The sequence below is a fragment of the Episyrphus balteatus genome, chromosome 4 (genome assembly GCF_945859705.1).
Source record: "Episyrphus balteatus chromosome 4, idEpiBalt1.1, whole genome shotgun sequence".
Classification (NCBI taxonomy): Eukaryota; Metazoa; Arthropoda; class Insecta; order Diptera; family Syrphidae; genus Episyrphus; species Episyrphus balteatus.
The window spans coordinates 19,728,930-19,751,089 of record NC_079137.1 but is presented as its reverse complement, the minus strand read 5'-3'; the positions used below and the strand labels follow the sequence as shown (position 1 = coordinate 19,751,089).

Below are 22,160 nucleotides of genomic sequence, written 5' to 3'. Positions count from 1 at the left end.
AATGCACTGATTTACATGATTCTTTAACAATAAAAACAATATTTTAAATTAAAATTTATTTTTAACCTCAGAAATAAAAATCGATTTATCTTTAAATATCGATTTATCGATATTTATCGATATATTTTTTTTAACATCTTTAGGGCAAAGAGAACTCTTTAACACTTGCTTATTAATGCACTTATTAGAAATAATGTTCTTCAATCAACCTTTATGAGAACTACAGTCACTCAAAAACATTTTTGTACAAATTTTCGAAATATGTTAAAATAAATACAATGTAATGTACTGATTTATATAAGAGATTAATTTTAATTTTTTTTTCTCCAATATCTTTAGTATTATACTTGTATTATTATGCATTCAAATTTTTTTTTAAGCTTAAGAAAAAAAAGAAAAAAAAATTTATTGAATTAAGAAAAAAATTATTGTAATTCGATTTACTCGAAAAGTAATCGATCAATTTGAATGATTTTTTTTCCAAAAAATCTTTAATAGTACAGTAATAATAATTTGTATCTATTTTTTTTTTTAAGCTTAAAAAAAAAGAGAAATAAAAAAAAACGATTTTTCTAAAAATATCGATTTATGGATTTTTACTGTTTTTTGAAATTTTAATATCTTCGGGGCAAAATGATTCAACAAAACTCTTTAGTTTCTGCTTGTAGACACTACTATTAATGACTATGCAAAAGATCAATTTGATCATTCTGCCCCTGCTATGATTTCCGGCCACTTAATGACGATCATACCCAAATTTTGACCTAAAATCTAATATAAAATTAGTAACATTTTTGAGTCGGGAAAAAATTGATAAAAATTCATAAATACATAAGAAAAATAAAAATTAAAAGAAAAAATTACTTACCATAAAAATAGAACAAAATTAAACAAACCAAAGACAATGTTTTTTTTTCATACAAAAAGTAATTTAAATTTTCAGCTAAAATCCCAATCTTTGAGAGCCTCTAACTTCTAAAGGGAGCTATATTATCTGATGAAATTTCAAAACTAGATTGGAAATAATGTCTAATTTATAACTATATTTTTGATTAAAATCGGAAATTTTCAAAACTGACTTAATCGCACGAAATCGGGATTTTGCCACATAGTGCAGCGCCGAGAAAAAGGAAGAAGAAGAAGTGTGGAAAAACTATACTTTTTTTTTTAGAAAATATTGAGAATAATTGAAAAAAACAAAAAAACGATTTTTAAAATTGATTTTTCCGTAAATGACAGTAATATTGGCGAGAAATAATTTTCCATAGAAACCAAATTATACTTTTCTAATGGTCATTGACCTTTTCAATTTGAATCAAGCACTAGAATAGCTCTAACGTGCAAAGTTTTTGAGATATTGAATTTTGAACGTCCCAAACACTATTTTTCTGATTTTTAGCATGGTAATATGTCAAAAACGTGATGTGATAGAATTTTTCTGACTTCAGATTCAAGCTCAGCGCACAAAAAACTATTAGAAAAATATACTTTGATTTCTATAAAAAAAACTTTTTGACTAGTGAAATCGAACAAGGCATTCGATTTTTTCTGCCCTGTTCGATTTCACTACAGTGTTGCCAGGACCGGCTATTTATAGCCAAAACGGCGCCTTCATGTTTTCTCCCGCTCCTTCAAATTCTGATTTCCGATTTATCAAAATTTGGCTCCTTAAGTTTTCAATTTGGCGATTTTTAGCTCTTTAAAGCTCTTAAAAGCTTTTATAATAAAAGAACTTGATTTGTTTATATTTTATTATGATCACACCTTAAAACTCTTCGAAGTTTAACTTAACTTCTTCGAAGTAGAATCTGACATCTTGCTGAATAGCGCAATTCATATATTTTGTTTCCACTTTTCCACAATCACCGTCATCGAGTTTCTATAAAAAATAGTTTGAGCTCATCAATAAGAACACCGATTTTTAGTTTAAAAACATTTTAAGATCTTCTTCTACTCGTTAGCTGTCTATTTTATCACAATACTTACAATTTCCAAGACAAATTTGCTTAGCCAAAGTAGCCATTTTTAAGTTTTGACAGTTCTCGATACAGAGTTTTTTCTAATGATCATACCTTCTCTTTTTATACCATGACCGACAAAAACATCTTGGAAACGTCATACTAGACCGGCCAACATTCCTCAACATTTTGAACGGATTTTGCTACCCAAAACTTTATAAATTTTTAAAAGAATCGCTTAAATATCGTAGTTTAATAATAAACGAATTTAGTTAAAACTTTCTTAGCTTTGCTTCAATATATGTATGTAAATAATAAATTTAAAAACAAGTTATTGTCAAACTTAATTTTGAATACCAGCTTAATCATGTTTTTGTTAAAACTTTTTAAAATGGAAAATAAAATTATATTATCTATCTAAAGAACAATTTTTGAAATTGGCGATTTTTGGCTCCAAGACTTCTTAAATTCAGCTCCTTGCCTCTAAAATTCTCTGGCAACACTGTATTCACTAGTCAAAAAGTTTTTTTTTATAGAAATCAAAGTATATTTTTCTAATGGTTTTTTTGTGTGCTGAGCTCGAACCTGAAGTCAGAAAAATTCTATCACATCACGTTTTTGACATATTACCATGCTAAAAATCAGAAAAATAGTGTTTGGGACGTTCAAAATTCAATATCTCAAAAACTTTGCACGTTAGAGCTATTCTAGTGCTTGATTCAAATTAAAAAGGTCAATGACCATTAGAAACGTATAATTTGGTTTATATGGAAAATTATTTCTCGCCAATATTACTGTTATGGAAAAATCAATTTTAAAAATCGTTTTTTTGTTTTTTTCAATTATTCTCAATATTTTCTAAAACAAAAGTATAGTTTTTCCAGACTATCTTTAAAAAACGGTTTTAAGCTAAATAATTGCATTCCAAACTTTTCAAAAATCAAAAATTTTTTCGGTAACTTTTTTGATTGAAAAATAGGCTATTTTTTCAAATTAAATTCGTCAAAAATTCAAAATTAACTTTTTGCTCAAAAAACATTTTTAATAGATAGAAAACATAACAAAGTAATTTTTAACAAAGTTTTGTTAAAATCCAACTATTTTTGTAAAAGATAAAAATAAAAAATAAAAAAATCGTATTTTTGCATTTTTTTCAATATTTTTGAGGTTATAGAAAAAAATTGTTTGAGTAAAAGTTGTAGACATTTATACTACCTACAAATTTTGCATTTGACTTTTTTCGATAGGACGTCTAGTTCTGACAGAAATCGTAAAAAACCATGATTTTTGACACCCACCCCACTTTTTCGCCCACCCACCCCCTTTCCCCCAATTTTTTTGTGGGCAATTTATTTTTCCCCTTTCATATACCATTTATCCTAAATTTTCCCACCACCCATATGCTGCTAATAATTTTTTTATTTTCAAAAATTATTGGCACTGGTCTATAAATGGTTGCCCTGAGGAACGCCTGAATTGACAACAAATTTGTTCGAACACATATTACGAGATACTAAACTGTAAAGCCTTTTTCTTAGATACAAGGATATCCAATTTAAAAAAAAACTATTATTAAATCCAAGATTGCTTAGTTAAGATCAATATTTTCTAACAAAATTATCCATAGTGGATAACGGATAGGACTTACATTTCAGTTAATAATAATAATTTAATAATTTTAATAGAAAATCATTTTTTTACCATGTCATTTTACCCCTAATTGATTTGTTACCATGTCATTTTATCCCTATTTAATGATTGAATTTTTAGAAATCCTTTATTAGTGTTCACTTTCAGAATAATACATATAACCTTTCAAAAACGCAAATTGCAATCTATACCACATAGCTAAGGGAAGGTGGAACGTAGAAAGTGAAACGTAGAAAGTGGAACGTGAGGTTGAGTAATGCTTTTTTGTGTATACCTATAGACGACTTATCCCTTCAAGCAAACAGGTCCGACCTCGGTCCGAATCCGCTCCGCCTGAGGCTAAGCTGAGTCCGACTTCGGATCAGAAACTGGTCCGAAGGCGGCTCAAATTAGTATGGAAATTATAATCACCGCGAAGTCGATTGCATATGTATAAGTGTGGTGAAAATCTCCATTCCGAGTATCGAATATGTTTGACATTTCTAGCAAAACAAAAAACTCTGTTTATCAATTTTGTTCACTGAAATTGTTTTTTTTTTTTTATTTTGATGATTTTTAGAACAAGAAATTACAATAAATACAATATTAAAATAAATATTAAATAAAATAAATCTTTTTATTTGTTGTTGCCGCTGTTGTTTGTGCACTTTTGGATGTCTAGTATTCCCTCCACTTAGTGAATACACGGTGGATTCCTTTGTTGATATCTCGTGCTGATTCGTTATTCTCCAGAAAGATATTGATTAATCAATGATCAGGAGATATATTAATGTTATTAAATACCTGCTGTCGATTCCCAGTCATTCGCATCACATCCGGATGCATTGGTGTACCTTCGGGTAAAGGGGTTGGTTTTTTTCCCAGTGTAAATTGGGTTTGCATGTGGTGCACTCGGCCGGGTGGTTTTTGAGAATGTGCAGATTGTTGCTGCACACATTTCATTAGGGAATCTCTAATTTCAGTCTCAACGACTGCTTAACCCCACACACAATATGCGTTGAGTTTTCATCAATTTTAATTATCGTATCTTCACTTGGTATGCTTATCGTTAATACACCTCCAATTCGTTCTGTTTTAATATCTGTCATTCCAATATGGAATCTATATCGACTACTCCATATTCATATTTAACTTTCTTTAGAACTTCTTCACGTTTAGGTGGATGTAGAGTTGTGCCAGCACTTGTATTTGCTTTACTATCCGATTCATCATCACATGGAGCAATATTATGTACTTTATCTTTGACTTCAAGAATTTGACAAACAACGACACGAGACACGACGCGACCAAACACTTCAACAAAAAAATAACAAAATGACGCTTTGGCTCTTGTTGGCCTTGTCTTTCTTTTCCTTTTCTCATTTTTCACCACGATTCTCGTTCGACTTTTGTGTTCATACACAAAAAGTTGCAAGTGTGTGAGTGCAACCCCGATTTTCGCGGTCTGAGGTCGGAGTTTCTTTGATGAACTCAGTTTTCTTGCTTGAAGGGATAAGACGCTATCACGTCAAACAAAAATCATCAGGTACATTTGCCTCTTCATTCTTCAAAGCAACTCTTCTACGTTTTATCCCTACTCAAACACTGGTAAATGTAAACTGTAAACAACTCATTAATAATGTTATATGCACCTTACGTAGATCAATGGCTAACAAAGCAAACTTGAAATGTACCAACTCAATTCCATATCTGATAACAACAAATCAACATTAGGTATACGTACATATGACGTATCTGAACGCATAAACAAATATTCAGTTCTGCTTTCAAAGATAGAAATAGCATTTTTTCGTTTTTCGATCTTTGCGTAACTCAATAAAGGAAAACAAAAGCCGGAAATCTTAAATGCACTTCGAATGGGTAAGGCAATTCCATTCACTCTGTATACCTATGGATCCTTTTAGCCTTCTTCTTCAAAATAAAATAACATCCTTAGTAGAAGCCCTTAATCAGCATGAGAAAAACAATCAATCTTGAACAATCACCTTTGTCTCGGGCGTTATTGCGTTTTCAATTGCACCCTGTTTACGCTGAGTAAATAATGTTCGAGTGGTTCGGCACATCAGCACAGAAAACACAGCTCGGTTCAGTCGAGCTGTATAATTTATAAAGTATTTTTTCCAATTAAGATTAATTTTGTTTACATCTTAATGTAAGTGAAAAAAATATTTGAACATTTTTTTTAATATTCCACTACCGTTGGGCTACAGAAACCACATGCTACTTCAAGAGCAATGCAACGATATACACCCACCGAAATAATTATAAAGGCAGTCGATTTTTTTAGTTTTTAAACCATATAAAGGATATTTAATTTTTACTCCTTGCACGAATAAGATGACAAGTATATACTGGATTGTTTGCCACCCTTTATTTTTATTTAATTAGTTAAACTTAATTTTAAAAATTATTTTTTGAATTTCTGGTGCGAAATAATTATAAAGGCACAGCTGATTTTCACATTAAAAGTGTGGTTTAGCGGGATCAAATGTAACCAAAAGTAAGCAAAACAGTTGGAAAATGAATTTAACCCATTATGAACATTTTATAAGTAAAATTTTTCGGTTATTTTTAAATAAGGCGTGAAAACCCCTTGACGCAGGCAGAAATGGGCAAAATCAAGGCTTACCATGAAAATTGATTGTCCAACCGAGAAAAATCTGGAGGAGAAGAAAGGTCCGATTGTGTAATTGATAATTTAATTTACAAAGATCACAAGTATGGTTACCTAAAAGGATCAGGAAAGAAGCCGAAGAGAGAGCCAAAAGTGACAAAAAATGAAGTAATTTTCGTGAGAATTTGATAGCAAGAGAAGTTTTCGAGAAAATAAGCTTGGTAGTGGGAGAACGGCAAATGCAACAAATAATTAACCCTTTCGGACCCAGCGTTACTCTCATGTAACATTTTTTTAAAAATTTGTAAAAAAAATATTCGGTTTCCCACATTTTCTTTCGGAGAAAAAACTTAATTCCACCTTAATTATTTGTTGCATTTGCCGTACTCCCACAAGTTATCGATAACTTGTATGGGAATTTTATCTCAGCTAAAATTTAGCGCGAGCAGCGAACCAGGCTTTATTTAAAAATAACCGAAAAATTTTACTTATAAAATGTTCATAATGGGTTAAATTCATTTTCCAACTGTTTTGCTTACTTTTGGTTACATTTGATCCCGCTAAACCACACTTTTAATGTGAAAATGACTTCGTACTCGGTGAAAATGGACCCCAGCGCGTGCGGTATCTGGGGGGGAAAGAGGCGTGGGAATTATAAAAAAAAAGAAAATCAGCTGTGCCTGACCAGCACCAGAAATTCAAAAAATAATTTTTAAAATTAAGTTTAACGAATTAAATAAAAATAAAGGGTGGCAAACAATCCAGTATATACTTGTCATCTTATTCGTGCAAGGAGTAAAAATTAAATATCCTTTATTTATGTATGGTTTAAAACGAAACAAATCGACTGCCTGTATAATTATTTCGGTGGGTGTATAAGAAGCAAAAAGGCAACATTCAATTATCCTAACACATTTTATACCAATAATTAAGGAAACTGCCGCCCAGAGGGTGGGCAAATCAAAGAGAAAATATTATACTCGAATCTGGACCTGGAGCAACTCAAACAGCACCACACACAAAAAAAATCTAATAAAATCAAACAAGACATTAAGATACCAGCCAATGCTAATTAAATTACAAATTACAGATATGAAAAACTTTTAATGAGTCTCATTATATTGAAGAAGCTTAATGTTTCCACGCCCACCTCCTGTTTTCTAATTGATTCAATTTCCATAAAGATGAGTTTTCTTTAAAAAGGTTAGGTTGGATAGAATGCAATTCACAATAAAAAAAAAAAAACGAAACTAAATATTGATTTAAAAATTTATTGAACAACTGAAACTGAGCTATCTATACAATCGAGTTCTATCTTTTGGAGTATACAATTATGTGCAATGTAGAATGTACATTGTAAAATCACCAGTGTCGGATTATCCATTCAAGCAGGCATCACCACATTTGCAATTTCAGTTATTTTGAAATCATTTATTAAAAGCTTCGACAACTTTTTACTAGGGTCAAACTTTAAACAACCTTAGAAATGGCGGAGACAAATAAATATTATTATTATAATTTATTTACCTAATAATAAATAAAGAAAATTAGAAACTCGTTTATCAAACTCGTTAGGGTCAACGTGGGTAAATGTAAAAACCATGGTTAATATACCTATTGGGGTCATTTAGCAAAGAAAAATTGCATAAATTTTAAACCTTTCATGTTGTTATCTACCCAATTATTTTGAAATGGGAGTTGTGCCTTTTTCGAAATTGCATTCTAAAATGACATAGAAATCAAACATGAAATTACTTTACAATGGACACGTTCAGGTAATATTAGGGACTAAATATTTAGGTAACGTCATTTTCTGAACGGAAATTTGAGTAAATTGCCTAAATTAGTTTGGATATGATGTTATTGTCAAATTTCGAAATTTAATTAAAAATTTTACCGATCGCATGGGGAACACAGCAAGTTTCACTTAACTTTAATCAATAAATAATATTAATTACAACCGATAACGCACTTTTTACTCGTTTTTCACACAAATAAATTTAATTCTGCTAAATTAATTCTTTATTTAAAAACAATCTGCTGTCATGTTGACAAAAAAAAACTTTCCTAAATTTTTACGTAAAATTTTCTTGCCTAACTTTCCAGTTAGCTTTCCAAAAAAATTACCTTAATTGGAAAGATTTTTTTGACAGCTGACCAATCAGAGACCGAGAAACTACCTAAATATTTAGTGCCTAACGTTTCTGAACCTGCCCATTACCTAAATATTTAGTCCCTAACGTTTCTGAACCTGCCCAATGTTTTTTCTCATGCATTCGAAACGTTGCATACTTACAAGATCAACATAGTTTATGATGGTGAATTGGCAATGAAATTAATTTAAAATATTGAAGAACTAATAAATTTGTTAAAATTATGATAATACAACTGTCAAAATGTATCGAACAATGGATAATTATTTAGAATTTATCGATGTCAGTAATAAAAAGTACGAATTTCTGTATAAGGCTAACTTCTGGATAAAAATTGTTTAATTTTGTATATTAATAAGAAATATGTAATGAACAAAAGATCTTAATTAATGAACAATGAAGAACAAACCACGAACAATGAATTGAAAATAAAAAAAACTTTTGACAATACGAAATATTAGTAGTATTTCGAATTTCTATTTAAGGGGGCTAACTTAGGGATGCAAATTTATTTAATTATTTATTATCAAACAAATAGCGAACAAAAGATTTTAGTAATCGAACAATGAAGAACAAACTACGAACAATAAATTAGTCTTTAAAATAATTAGAAAATCCAAAAAAGTTCAAGTAGGTATTAAAATTTTACAGAAAATATTCAGTTAGCCTAAAGAATAAAATCACATCTGTTCCTTTTTAGGGCCTCTGAATTTTCACATATTTTCAATTTTTGTATTATGGGAATTGAATATTATTCTTGGGTTTGGTTTATAGTGAGAAGGAACACACAAAGATAAATGTTGACTAAGGCGCCTAAATGCACCAGTCTAGCCTTGGAAATCAGAAAGGTTATAGGATAAAATATTTACAATACAGTGTATCTGTCCATTACCAACGAGGACGATGATGAGCTCGACGAGGTGTGAAATTGCCTAACGTAAAGCAGATCGAGAAGTATTTTTCATTCTGTAAAGTGATTATAATAAATTCGAGTTCATGCGGTGAGTTTTGTAAACAAATATATTGCAGGAGTAAAATCGAATATTTCCCAGAAGGGGTAGGAGATTTCAAATTGATGGCTATACACCTTTGGATTTGTATGATAACAATATTTTTATTTAAATTTCAACTTGTTGTAGATTGTATGAAGATGATTGTTTATAATTGATCATTTGTTTGTTATTGAACATAATTATTGATAGGAAATACAAAAGAAAGAATGTGAATGGGAGATAAAAGTTTGATTTTAATTTTTTGTGTGTCACCGTTTTCATATAGAATAAATCACAACAAAAACATTACTGTTAAAAAAGAGCCAGGTTCTCGTATGTTGAAATTATGCTGGCACAAAAAGTACTGAGATGTAAAAGTGTACCAAGTTCTAAAGTTTGGGTTCAAATTGAAGAGCGTTGAGCTTAATTTAAGCTCCGAAACAAAATGCTCTCGAAAATAAATTTGATCTAAGATTTTGTATAGAATTTTGTATGTTAGCTAAAATTTAGCATATATTTTGAGCACTTGGCCATTTTTTTGATTATTTTGGAAGTAAGTTTTTTTAATCCTGACCCCCTCCATCCCCCAAACCACATTTTTAGATCCGCGCCTTCCAACCAAACAAATTTACAATGAGGAATGGGCCCTAACATTTTCCATGAAAATAATATAAATTCATGTGTATTTCTTGACCAAATTTTCTTGACAAAGTTTTGTGAATAAAATACAAAAATGAGTTGCTCCCGAGTTGTTGAACAAATAATTATTTTTATCAAAAAAAAAAAAACAAAACCGACTTCCATGGATAAAAACTGCGTTTTATTGGTTTTTCATCATAGTTTATATAGCCAGAACTGAACGAAATTGCAATGGGACCAGCTTTCCAATACAAAAAGAATTGTCAAAATTAGTTCACTCAGTCCGAAGTTATGAGGTAACAAACATAGAAAATAAACAAAACAAAAATTACAGACGAATTGAATACCTCCTTTTTTTGGAAGTCGGCAAAAAAACGGACTTTTATGTAAAATGTACATTCACTATAGATACCAAAACTTGTCTCAAGCCTCTTGGTGTAAAATGTCTATTCAACTGTTGGAATTGGAATACATGACAATGGCTCGTCGTTCATGTATGTATATTATAATGTATGCAGGCACAAAAAAAGATTAGATATACATAGGTATGTATGGTCGGTACAAATTAGGAAACCTCTATCTCCTATATCAAATGGAGAAGGTAGAACTAACTCACTTCATTTTAAGTAAAATTGCAGCTGACTGGGATCACCGTGAATTGTTCACTAGGGGTAAGTCATAATTGGTATAAGAGATGTGTGTGCATCAGTGCCGAGTTAAGGTTCTGCGGAGCCCTGAGGCAAGAAAATGTTTGGGGCCCTCCGCCTCCCGTCATCCTTTCAATATTTAAAATGAGTTTATGTTAAGATTAAACATCTGATAGGCCAGAGAGTATATACATTATCAGCGAAAAATTAAATTGAAGATTTTAAATGCAATTATCTATATTTTTACAGTCTGTATGTTTTTTTTTTTTATGTTTGTTACCTCATAACTTTGGACTGAGTGAACCAATTTTGATAATTCGTTTTGCATTGGAAAGCTGGTGGCTGCAATTCAATTTCTAGCCATAGAAACTATTAGAAAAACCATAAAACCCATGGAAGTCGGTTTTGTTTTTGATAAAAATGATTATTTATTTATTAAGCATGTTGTCTGTAAAAAAAACGGTATTTTCGGGATTTGACAGGATTTTAAACTGAGGGATTATAATTGATCGGGATTTTAAATAAGCTGGATTTCAGAAGACGGGATTTAAAAAATCGGTATTTTAGTAGACGGGATTTTGAAACTTTTTTTTTTGGGATTTTCGAAAAACGGGATTTTAAAAAGCGGGATTCCGATACGGTCCCTTATGAAATAACTTCAGAATTTAAGCTCGCTAGTGAAAGTAGAGTCCTCGATTACGATGTTCACATAATAATTTTTTACCGGCTTCTGTATTTTTTTTTTGTTTTTTTTTTTTTTTTATGTTTGTTACCTTATAACTTTGGAGCTTTGGACTGAGTGAACCAATTTTGATAATTTTTTTTATTGGAAAGCTGGTGCCTGCAATTTTGTCCCATTTCAGTTTTGGAAACTATGAGAAATAGAGCTCTTGATACCCGGATACCCGAGTACTCGCCCGAGTACCCGAGTTTTCGGGTATTACTCGAGTAGCCGGGTACCCGGGTATTCGGGTACCCGAGAAATACAGGTACCCGGGTACCCGGTTTTTTAGTTACCCGAATACCCGGGTACCCGGGTACTCGGGTATCAAAAGAAAAAAAAATGATTTGTTAGGAAAATTGAATCGTTTATTTTCAAAACATGATAAGTCCACTTTTTTTCAAAATTCGTTTTTTTAACTGAATATGTTCTTGGGGGATAACCACACCTGCCTTCAAAATACTCAGGCTATATTCGATTTTACAGCTAAGCGAAAAAAATTTTTATTGTCAAAACATCATAAAAGTCCCGGACTTATCATCTTTTGAAAATAAACAGCAACTTTTTTATGAGTAATTGACTACACATATAGAAGCTGACTATTGACTCAAAATCTTAAGTTGAAAGCGTCTTTCAAGTAAAATAACTACTCGAAACATTATATTCTATTCCCAAATGCAATTGTTTGATAGACTGAGGCTTTAAAAAAATTGTATATTCATTTTAAAACTAATTTCACATTCGTTTATTTTCAAAGTATGATAAGTCCAAAATCGTTTTTATTTTTTATCTTTTAAATAATCGGTCCAAAAAGTAAATACCAAACGATATTCTGTAGCTAGGTAAAAGTTCTACAAAATATATATTTTTTATACATTTTGCTACACTTAACAAAAGAAAATAGAACATTTTTTTCTTCTCCTGAAAAATTTGAAATCATGGACTTATCATGTTTTGAAAATAAATGATTCAATTGTTGATACTGAGCATTTTAAACGGTAAGTAACACACCATAGGTATAAGATTGAAGGCAAATATTAAATTCAAAGCAGTTCTCCAGTCAAAGCGAAGAATCGTCGTCAAAAAGAGTTTTAACTTGGTTTACTAGCAAAAATCAAAAGATGCAACATCCGCATCGTCTCCATTCCTCCCGAGAAGGGTCCTCGCCGTGTGCAAAGGTACCTTTCATTTTGTTTATTTTGATTTTTATAGATTTCCATAAAAATTTTCCAAAATATTAAGTCAAAAAAAAAGCGGAGAAAATGAGGTTTGAAAAAAGCTCTCATAGAAACAAATAATCAAAAATTTGTTTTACATGGTTGTATTGAAATGTTAATATTTCGAGATATACGCAATGCATTTTTTAGATCAAAGTCTTAAATGGATCCTGAATTCCTGATAAGATTGTTGAACAAATATAATATATAAAATTACCACAGTTTTTTCGAAAACTTAGAAATAAAAATAAAAAAGTTTCCACTTTTGATTTTTTCAAAATCGAAAAAAAATCAATATGGCCACCTTCAAACGCTTATAACACAAGAACGACGCAACTAATGTTAATGGTTATGGGCTTAAAATGTAGCTAAGAATATACCAATGATTTTTTATGAGGTAATTTTTCCATATTATTCAAGTTTTGTACCCTTTCAGAACCTTTCAGAATACAAGAACTTAAATAATATGGAAAAATTACCTAAAAAAAAGTCGGATTTCTTAAGAAAAAAAATTTTATCTCGGTTATTTATGAAATATTCCCAACAATGTTATATCATTTTGAAAAGAGAATTGAGCACACCAACTTTTAAGGCAACTTGCTGAAACATTGAAGTGCATTTTTTTTACACTACGGCTCATTGAATTAGAGTCATGTAAAATTTTTTAGTACTAAGTTGGGTAAAAAAGTAATATTTTCTTTAAAACTGATACAGTTGAGTTAAAATTTTCGAATGCATTTGATAGCAGGGTTATTCAAGGTTCCGTAACAAAAGAAAAAAATGAAAAAAATTAAGATTTGTAGTCACGGCACATGAAAAACCGTCACAGGGGGACTATTTTTTCGACTTTTTTTCAAATGCCCATAACTCCCAAAATACAAAATAGACTTCGAATCTGTGCCTACGTTCTATAACTCTCGCATCGAGAAATTTCTCGCATGAAACACGCAAATCGGAACAAAAATAATGTGAATCGACACAAAAATCATTTTCTCACATTCGTTTGTTTCTATAAACAAATTTTTCTCGCCTTGAAACATTTCTGAATCAAAATGCTTGACAGACTGGAAAAATGTGAATAAAACTGTGTCTGTAAGAAAATTATCGAGATAATTTCTCGATTGAACTGCCAAAATTACTCACAAGCAAAAAGGATGCGAGAAAGTAAGATATTTTAAAAAAATTTGATAATCTTGCATTAAATGTGAGATGTGTTTAACCCTTTCGAACCCAAGCTATGAAAATCAATATTAAAAAATGTTTTTTCGGTATTATCGGGTCAAAAACATCACAACTAAGAAATATGAATAGCAAAAAATTATTTTCCAAAATAATAAATAGAAAAACTAATGTGTTTTTCTCATGTTACATGTTAGTAAAATTAACTGCCTAAGACCACCAAAAAAAGTCGGAGAACTGAGAAAATAACTTTTTATGAAACTATAATGTATGCTACTTCTTCTAAGCAAAAAAACAAAACACTTTCTGCATTAACATTTTTTATATCTTTTTTTCAAAATTATGACCATATATAAAAAAAAAATTTTTTTCAAACTAAAAAAAAAAAAGTGAATTTCAGTCCCTTTCTCGATAAAAAAAAATTAAAGGTATGATATTTGACTAACTTTTTGTAATAATCCAGTAACTAGGCATTATTATCTTTCAGTTAAGCCATCGTAACCTAAAAAATTGTTTAATTTAATATTTTTTAGGAATTTTTAAAAAAATGTTACATGAGAGTAACGCTGGGTCCGAAAGGGTTAAAGTAAAAGTGTTCACGGTAATTTATTTTTGTATCACTTAAATTTTTAAAATAAAAAAAAGAATATTAAAGAAAAAAAAAAAAAAAATTACATGCCCTAACTCCGACTTGAACTCGGTACCCTCTACTCGCTGACCGACTGCTCTACCTTCGGACTACCGAGCCTTGAGATATTTATTGTAAAACTATGTCTATATGACCTTTGATGGCCAAAGGTACAAATATTTTCCCTTTTTTTGACAGTTTCCAATAATTCCAATGGAATAAAAAATTTACAGGGTTGCTTCTCACATCGAGATACAGACACAGGTTATTTTTCCAAATAGAGAAACGTATGGAATTTTTGTTTTAAAATTTTTCGATGCGAGAAGTTCTCGACTAAGTTACAGAACGTAGGCACTGGTTTCAGCGACCAAAAAAAACATATATTTAATATAGTTGCACTCCCAGATCAAAACAAAAACATTTTTTGAGGCTGTGACATTTTTTGAGGTTATCTTGAAAACTTGACCTGATGAGGCAAAATGAACTTCGGATTTGGATTCAGCGACCCTAAAAACCTATGAATTCCTTTAAAAAATGACTCAAAACACAATATATAGAGTTACTATCCCTTATAAAAGGTTTGAGATAGTCATCGAAAAAAACCCGTTATCTTAAAAACTGTCCATTTTTTTACTTTCTGCCCATATCGACTTTTGATCAAGAGCCATTTCACCGAGGGCCACTTCCCATACAAAATGTGCGGGGTCCTTTATTTTCGATTTTCAAACAGAGATTGTGATCGTATGAATATTCTTACCTTCGTGCCAGACTTTTAACTCAGCACAACATATTACGAAAAGTCTCACATGTTATTATTAGGGGTGCCTATTGTTTCGCCTTTTTTACTTCGATTTCTGTTATTTCGTTTTTGACACAATTTTTTTTGATTAGTTCGCCATCCTTTATTTGGGTTTTCGTATACTTCGTATTTCGATCACTTCGCCCAACTATAACTTCGCCTTGTGTCTTCTTGATTTTTATTTATTTCGCATTTTCATTACAAGTCCATTGAGTTGTTTCGCCAAGGTTCATTTCGCTTTTAGTTTATTTTGGCATCTGGTTATTCCGTCTTCAGTTTTGTGGATTGTTTTGGGCTTTGAAGACTTTTGGATTAAAGATAAGCAAATCGTTATAATATAAGAGATCTGTTACCTTAAATTGTAACGAATTCGTTGTTTTTTTTTTCTTTTTAGGCATTTTTAAAATTAACGGGCACTCAAAATGACGCGAATTATTCGCCACCATTTGTTTCGCCATTTTTTTTGTGGATGTTAATAGCGAATTTTAACGCCCTTAGGCTATTAACATCCACAAAAAAATGGGCGAAACAAATGGTGGCGAAATAATTAAAGTCCAAGTGAACCAAAGGTGACTTAATTCCAAAAAGAAATAATGAAAAAACGAAGTTAAAGTAATCAATAACAAAATAAACTAAAAACGAAGTCATAAGAAAACGGAGTATATATTTGTCGAAATAAAGAAAAACGAAATAAATAAAAAACTAAACAAGAAAAATACGAAACAATAAAATAGCGAATCGACTTAGACGAAACAATCAAAAACCAAAATAAGAAAAGCGAAACAAACCATACCCTATTATTAGAACTGACCCATAAACCCCATTCGTAGAGCCCGTAGGGGTACACTCTTTATAAGCTTGTAGTTGTCGAGGAGAGGTGTCATGTTATGAGGTTCAGTGTGGGTCAAATCAAATGCATGAGCTGCAACTGCTTTTTGAATTTCTTTGTTGTTCATGTACCTCTGATGTTCAGCTATACGACACTCAACAGTGCGCTTTGTCTGTCCGATGTATTTGCTGCTACAGGTGGAACAATTGATTTCATAAATTCCGCTCTTTTTGATCATTGGATTGGCGTCTTTGGAAGAACCAAGAGAAGAGCTGAGTTTGTTTTTGTTGGAATTTACGATAGTCAAATTAGATTTAGCCGAAATTTTTTTTCAGAAAATCAAAAGATACCTATATTATAAACATATACAAGTCTATTGTGTGCAGAACTAAATGATTTGTTTTTGTATTTTAGTGATTTGATTACCTATATGAAAATCTCCCTTAAAATCACTACCAATTTTGCATCGTTGCAGAAGCTGTCAATGAAGTTTGTATAAAGCAAAACAAAACTTGTTTGGTTAAAAAGAGTTTTTATCTCTTTGACCATTTCCTTAAGCAGTATGTTAACACCTTAAAATGCTCTTTTAAGAACCCTTTTAATACCACAAGTACTTATGCAGGGTTTTTGGTGCCGAGACTAAACTATGCTTTTTCAAAGGGTTTCGGTGGCCGAACTCGAATCCAAAGACGGACTTATTCGATCACATCTCGTTTTTGAAATATTACCCTTAAATCTATTTAAATCTTTCAGACATCTTTTCTACTGTCCGAGATATCTTCAGTTGCTTATTACCCACTTTTGTTCTATGTTAACCTTAAATCCAGTATGTAAGCGAAAATAAATGTATCGATTTATTCAGAGACTGTAGTACCTACCAACGCTAGAAAATAACCTCGAAAACTGGTAAAAAGCGGAATTTTCGATTTTCTAACGGGAATATCTCAAAAACGCGATGTGATAGAATTTTTCTGAGTTCGGATTCGAGCTCAGCACATAAAAAACCTTTAGAAAAGTATATCTTGGTTTCTGTAACAAAAACCTTGTTGGCCTCAAAATACTCAAAATAAAAAAAATGCGATTATACTTTTGCAATGGAAGAAAAACTAGTTTTTATTTCTAAAAATTATAAGAGAAAGTAACGGGACATTTTGTTCTTCTCAATATTCTTGTTTTTTGATCCCCTTTAACAAAAAAATAGTAGGGTGTGTCTGCAATAATCGGTTTTATATAAATAGCATTTTTATATGGTGCGATTATACTTTTGCAAAGCACTGTATTTACAACATTTCGTTATTCTTTTGTTTTAAATTATAAAATTAAACAATTTCAGTTTATTGTTAAATTTCAAAGTGAAGTATAACACTGGTCAACAAAATTAAACTTCTTTTTTGTTACAGAGACCAGGGTATACTCTTCTATAGGTTTTTTTGTGTGCTGAAAGAATTAAGTTTTGTCTCTCGAAATCCGTTTTAATCTTTTAAATATCTATTTTCTTCCTCGAGAAATCATAACTTGAAATCAAAGTGTTTGGGGCATCACATATTTATTTGCTTTTAATAGCAAATATCGAAAAGTTCTGTACCAATCGCTTTCAAATTTTGACACAATTCTTTTAGAAACTGCTACAAATTTAATTTAAAAAAAAATAAGTAAACGCTAAAAAATAACTTTGAAAACTGGTAAAAATCGGCATTTTTGATTTTCTAACGGGAATATCTCCAAAACGTGATGTGATAGAATTTTTCTGACTTCGGATTCGAGCTCAGCCTATAGAAAAGTATACCCTGGTTTCTGTAACAAAAACCTTGTTGACCAGTGTAATTAGCTCATGTCAAACAACTTGGATTATTTAAAATTTTGGTTTTTAAGTATTGCTAATTTCATTTATGTCGTTTTCTATTGACGAATCTCAGAATGAGATTTGTGAATTTGACAGCTGAAAGGGGGGGTGAAGAGGGGAAATAGTGGACAAATTTCAGATTTTATGATCTATTTGCGTCCTGAGATTAAAAAAAATGACAAAAAAATGAATCTGAGATTCAAGAATCTGATTCTGGATTTTTATCAAGATTCACGCATACAAACACACGCACTTTCACACACACTCCTCTGTTTGACATTTGTCTGAACATTTGTTGTTGTTTTATTTTTTTTATACGCACAGATTTCGCACACAATTACAAAACTAGATTCCATTTTTCAATGTTTTATATATTAAATTGTACGAAATAATTTTTTTTATAAAGCCTTAGAATGGTTAAAATTTGTTTCTTCAAAAAAATTTTCTTGCTCGCTAACGCTCGCAATTTATATCAACCAACTTATCACTCTTTGTACCTACAAAACTAGAGATGCCGCTGAATATTCGGCCATTTTTAAATTCGTTTACCGTAAGCAGGGCTTTTTTAAACTTTTAACTACGAATTCCTCTCCTAAAAAATACTTAAAAAGGATATTGGCAAATTTTTCGCTTCTACACAGTTCAAATGACTATTTGATTTAGCGGGATTTAGAATCGACTGCAGTTACATATAGTTGATACAAAGTATTGTGATTTCTAAAAAAAAATTTGTTTGGTCTGATATTTCATTGATTTATTTCGTATTTAAATTCACATTCTTGGTAAAAATAGTATATAAAGTGTTTTTTTTTCCACTTTTTTCCCAAATTTTGATTTATTGATTTTAGAATCAAGTGTTCAATTGGCTTTTGAAAAAGGTATCATTCATAACTGTAAGTGTTGCCGTTGGTTTTTAATAATTTTTTTTTTTGTATTTAACGTGATATTTTAGAAAATTGCCCCTCCCGCCTAAACGGGGGGAAATGGACCCTCCTCCCATAGTAAAAAATTATTGTATTAAACTCTTCTACAAAATACCGTTATCAATTATTCTTGTCGCGTAAGTTATCGTACTCTCCCCAAGATTTTTATTCCAATTTGTCGCGATTAGAAATACAAAAACATGAATAACTTTTGAAAAGGAGCAGCTAGAATTTCAATTCCAACGGATTTTGCACGTATAATCATCAACAAATACAACCCCACTTTCAGTTTTTGTCGACATTTTTGTGCAACCTATCGATGCTTCCTGCCCACCGTGCATGAGCATCAACAAGAATTTGATGAATATGGAAGAAAGTCCAATAACTTCTAATTTATTTGCTCTTGCTAAATAATTTTGTTTGTGTTACATGTAATAATCTCAATGTTACTCTCTGTTTGTAAATTTTGTTATTTGTTATAAACAATAAAGTGCAACTTAATTAAAATTTGTTTGTGTTTTTGTTTTTTATTTTTCTTCAATCTTTTTGTGCTCAATAAGGAAGAGACTTAAACAATTTTAAGTATACTTGGTAAAATGTTTTGGTGAAAAAAAAAATCGTTTAGATCCGTTAAATTGTTTACGGTCGGGCCACCCGCTAAATTTGTTCCACTTATATATAACATTAACCTTGTGAAATTTCAGTTCGCTATCTTAAGCGCAAGAGGGTGCTAGTTACAGTTACATTTTTAGGTTTTGTAGGTAATCTTGATTTTTTATATTTTTTTTTTTTTTTTTGAAAATCAAATATTTTATTTAAGTTTTACTTGTCTTTTTAAACCATATCAAAAAATTTTTTTTTAAGTGAGCAATAATTAATAATAAAAATTTCCTTAGAATATTCTAAATATGGATGAAAAATTAAAAATGTGAAAAAATATTCTAATAAATAATACCTACCTAATTTATTTGAATGAAAAATCCTAACAAACAATATTTTTTTTATTTTGAATTTCGAAACTGATAGGCAACTGTCAACCCTAATAAAAACGAAGGCGTACTTTTCTGATCTTTTTTGTTCTGACAGTTTTCACGCATTTGTGCTGTTCTAATCTGCTGTGTTCTAGTTTTTCTTCATTAAACAGGTCTAATAAAAAATAAGCAAAATGTGCAAATAAAACGTCTGTGTACAAGGGTAGAGTTGCCTAATTCCGGCCGTCTCCAGTAGCCGGCCACCTTTCAGAAAAATTGTTATAACTAGTGATTTTGTAGGATTTATTCCAAATTGTTGCTCTTATGTTGTTCTTTTAAATGGGCAGGTTCAGAAACGTTAGGCACTAAATATTTAGGTAATTTCTCGGTATCTGATTGGTCAGCTGTCAGAAAAAATCTTTCCAATTTAGGTAATTTTATTGGAAAGCTAACTGGTTAGGCAAGAAAATTTTCCCTAAAAATTTAGGAAAGTTTTTTTTGTCAACATGACAGCAGATTGTTTTTAATTAAAGAATTAATTTAGCAAATTTAAATTTATTTGTGTGAAAAACGAGTAAAATGTGCATTATAGGTTATAATTAATATTATTGATTTATTAAAGTTAAGTGAAATTTGTTGTCTTCCCAATGCGATCGGTAAAATATTTAAATAAATTTCGAAATTTGACAATAGCATTAAGGGCCCAACCCATAGAATCCGTTGCGTCCGTTCCGTCGAAGTTTTCAACTGACAGCTCGATAAAATACACACGTTCTTATGGGAAGCGACCCATAAGCGACGGATCGGACGTAGACGGACGGATTCGACGGAAGAAGTAGCCCAACTTTCTACTTTTTCATCCGTCGTATCCTTTGACATTGGTTGTCAACAATAGATCAGTTCGATTTTCTGTTTCTGAGTGCACACCGGGGAATTTCAGAACTAAGAACTGTGTTCTTTTCTTCTCCGATTTTTTGAATTGTGAACTTTAATTGTATATTTGTGAAGAAAATTTAATAAAAGTAACATTTAATGGTATATCTAATAAATTATATCAATTAAATACTCAAATTCTGTTGTAGAGTTCAATTTTACTATGCCAAATTCATACCTACAACTCATAATTTGTTATAAAAAATTGTTTTTAACTGAAGAGCATGTACCTACAGGAAATCTAGTCGTGCATTTTATTTTATTAAAAAAAAGAACAACAATAATAGTTAAAAATTTCTTCCATCAGAGCTTCCTTAGTGCACATTCAGCGATAAAATATCGAACACACCTTGGAATTTGAAGTGAGCTGTCAAAAAGAAATCCGTCATACGACGTATTCTATGGGTCACCCCTTTCTGTCCCATCCTTCAACTTCAACGGATGGATTGACGGAACGGACGCAACGGATTCTATGGGTTGGGGCCTTTAGCATCATATCCAAACTAATTTAGTCAATTTAGTCAGAAAATGACGTTGCCTAAATATCTAGTCCCTAATATTTCATGAACGTGCCCAATGCCCCTCCTAAAATAAAAATATTCTTATTATTCTTGTTATTAAGTTTTCTTAGAAAAAAATAACTTTTTGTGAAGTGTTCCAATCGGGTATGGTTTTTTGTAATTTTACTGCCGAAACCTATATACTATCGCAATTAGTGTTTTGTGGAAACAATTTCCGAGCTAATGCTTTGAAATGTTGTTTTACTCATTAAATATATATTATTCTTTAAATAAAATAGGAAAACGATGTAAGTTTTGGTAATTTTAAGGGGGCCGGAGATAGAACACAAAAAAATGTTTGAAATTCAAGAGTATTCGGCCCCCTTTTATTGATAAAAGTTTAAAAAATGGAGAAAAATAAATACATTTTTGAATCATTTGATGTTATAACTTATTAACAATCAAAATTGTTTCTTAATTCTTAAAACACAAAAATTTAATAAAAAACATTCAATTTATTTAAGCTTGACCTAATAAATTCAGTGGCCGGAAATGGGACTCTAGATGGCCGAAAATAGGAAACAAAGGCCGGATTTAGGAGAATCGGACTTTTTTATACAAAAACTTAAATAAAATATTTTTGGGAAATATTATTAACTTTTTTTTAACCATACCGAAAAATTAATAAATAAAGTACATTTTATTTCAAGAATTATTCGAAAATGTAGATATTTGACGTTTCTGTGCTTTATTTTATGAGACAAAATCCTTAAGGGGCAGGCTACTAGCAACTCTACCCTACCTGTTTGACAAAATTTACTTGGAAGTGGCCCCAGAAATTATTATTTCGATATTTTTTCAGAATAAATACAGCAGCCACAACTTTCAAGCAATTTTTAACTTAAACTTTTTTCCAAAAAAAAATACAATTTTTCAATATCGATCAGCACCCCCTTCTAAGGAG

At 30.7% G+C, this 22,160-nt stretch overlaps 1 protein-coding gene across 1 annotated transcript in view; it reads left to right on the top strand.

Moving 5' to 3' along the window:
* Positions 1-22,160, top strand: part of LOC129920297 (homeobox protein H2.0-like) — a 99,014-nt gene that overhangs the window by 74,754 nt on the left and 2,100 nt on the right. The gene's annotated exons all lie outside the window — the stretch shown is intronic.